Source organism: Pinus tabuliformis, chromosome 7, assembly GCF_031772625.1.
Source record: "Pinus tabuliformis cultivar Carrire ecotype Pingquan chromosome 7, CPIR1, whole genome shotgun sequence".
In the NCBI taxonomy this organism is placed as follows: Eukaryota; Viridiplantae; Streptophyta; class Pinopsida; order Pinales; family Pinaceae; genus Pinus; species Pinus tabuliformis.
In genome coordinates, this window is record NC_142293.1 from 1859536975 (window position 1) to 1859539626 (window position 2652).

The following is a 2652-nucleotide window of genomic DNA, read 5'->3' on the forward strand; positions in this document are numbered from 1 at the left end:
AGCCAAACGCAGGAAGAAATGGGAAAGAAAAATAAAGCTCAAGGCTTTGAGGTGAAGGAAAAGACGAAGGAGATGGCGCCTTTGTATACAGACACATCCTGTAACAGAGACGCAGGGATATCGACATGGGAAAGCATGTACAGACTGCTCAAAGAAGAGAATCCCAGAATAATGAAGGTTGCTGCTGTCGCGGGCTCACAACGCTCTTCCGAGGCGTCCTTAGAGGAGCTAGCATGTTCATTTCTTCATCGGATAGCAGCAAGGCCCAAAATTCTACCAATATGGATATGATCAAGTGGATACTTAACAATGTAGAGATGAACAATAGACAATTCAAGATTCAAGGACATGGGCTCATCGGATCATTCGCTGCACAAGATTTAAAGCCTATGTATCATCTTCCTGAACCACAGGCGACTTACAATGCACAATTCGTTAAGAAATTTGTGGCAGAGAACCCAAACCTAGCAGAGACCACCAAAGATTGGTCCAGAAAAGAGGAGCCGCTCAAAAAAGACAAAAACGGTATGTACAGCACTGGTTCCCTCACCTCTCCGTATTGTTTTGCTGCGGCCATGCTTTGTAGATTATTTGGGATGCCGGATATCAATAAGTTTTCGTCTGAATGGCTACCATTAATAGATGCTGCCACAAATGCCGATATTATGGATTGGGCCAAGATCTTTTTTGATAATCTATACATGGCTATTATCAATTACCGGTCTAAAAGATCCTTGTCTCAAAGGATATATCCTCCTTTTTATATGTCCGCATATGTTATGGATTCTATTTGTTATGTGTCTAAATTTCCCACTATGGGTTGGAAATGGACTACTCATGACCCATTACCTATCCATGTTTATCATAAGGTGTTATGGGATTCTCAGTTCATCCCGCACTTCTACCAGATTTGTCACGGGCTTATCTTACCCTTGTATAAAATGATGTATGATGAAGACCCCCCGAGGTGCTCACCCGAGGCACAGATAGATATCATCCCCATCGCAAGATGGTTCGGGGAAGAATGGTTCACCTATATTAGAGTGTTTGGAAGCACTGTACCTCCTCATGTCTTGCCTCTGTATATCCCCGATAAACTTTTGGCTCGGGAAATTGCATATCAAACTTGTTCAGAAGGCGGCCTGACCAAAGACCTAAAAGACAAAAAGAAGGCCATATGGCCTCAGTTTCCTGTAGCTTGTGGGGCCTTTTCATTGTTCGATGTAGGACACGCTTTCACCGAAGTGGAGAATGTGACGTGTCTACAATTATTTAAATTCCCAGCAAGGCCATTCGACCCAAATGATGTTGCCCAAGATTTCACAACGAACGTCAAAATAAAAGTATTCGTTGGAAATAAATATTTGTTTGATGATTTATTTCAGAGTAGAAGCTCACTCCAGGAAATTTTGCGGGAAGCTCAGTCGAAGTTGTCTCCAGATGACCTCCAAAGATTCATGTTATACAAGGAAAGAAGGCTGGCCAGTGTTCCTCTAGAGAAGCTGCGACTGCCTGCCAGAGAACCAACTCCAAGCGTTAGCCTCAGTGGAAACTCTAGCACTTCCAGGTCTAAATCTAACATTGCACAAGGAGTTCCTGAACATTCTAAAGGATCTGGAAACGACCAAGGAAAGAACGAAGAAACAGCTAAGGATACGGCTCAGTCAAGTGCAATGTTGCAACAACAGGTTATCGCCTCCCCGCCAAGAGATGTTCCCCCTCTTGTCATTGAAGCGCCACCCGTCACAACAGAACTGGACAAAGAATGGGAAACCTTCAATGAGTTGATCAATCTTGAAGGGAAAGCCCCAAGAACACCTGTGAACAATACACAGGTAGCGCAAGAAGTGGTTTCGACCATAGTCAGCAGTGTCACAGAAACGGAGCACATTCCTATCGCTCCACCTTCTGAGCTTCTACTTAATGTAGAAGAAATTCCCCCACTGGACGTATTCTATAGTCCCCAACATAAAGTAGTTGTAAGGAGACAGAGGAAGAAAAGAAAACTAGAAAATACACTGTCACAAGATGCTGAACATTTGGACGTCTTATGGAAAGACCCCAACAATAACCCAACTGAAAATCTCACTAAGTTGTCTCAGATCGTAGGAGCATATGCTTCTGCAACTATTGACAAGGCATTAGAAGTTCAGCAACTGTTGAAAGAACAAGAAGATCAAATACAGCTACTACAACGACAATTGCAAATTTTACAAGAAATGCATAAAGATGAGCCTAAGCTTGCGGAATTTATTTCAGAATATATTGGCTTAAATGAGCAACTACTGCAGCAAAAGGAAGAGTTGGGACATAAGATATCACAGTGGAGTCACTATTGCAAGCTGAGCGATAAAATCACCAATCAAGTGGTAGAATTGCGGAGTGACTATGATCAGAGTGACAGACGAGTGACGGAATACTTAGCTTGGCAGGATGAAGATGAAGGGAAAAGAGCAAGTGCACCCAGAATAAACGAGAATCATAAAGAATTGCTCTTTAATAAATGGGACGATCAAATCAGGCAGGCGGAACAAGCAGCGGAGACACCGGCCACACAAGCAAGCATTCTTATCGACTGTGTAAATGAGAATTTACACAGAGCCAATTTAATCGAAGAGACCACCCCGGGGTACCTACCAAATAAACTATGAT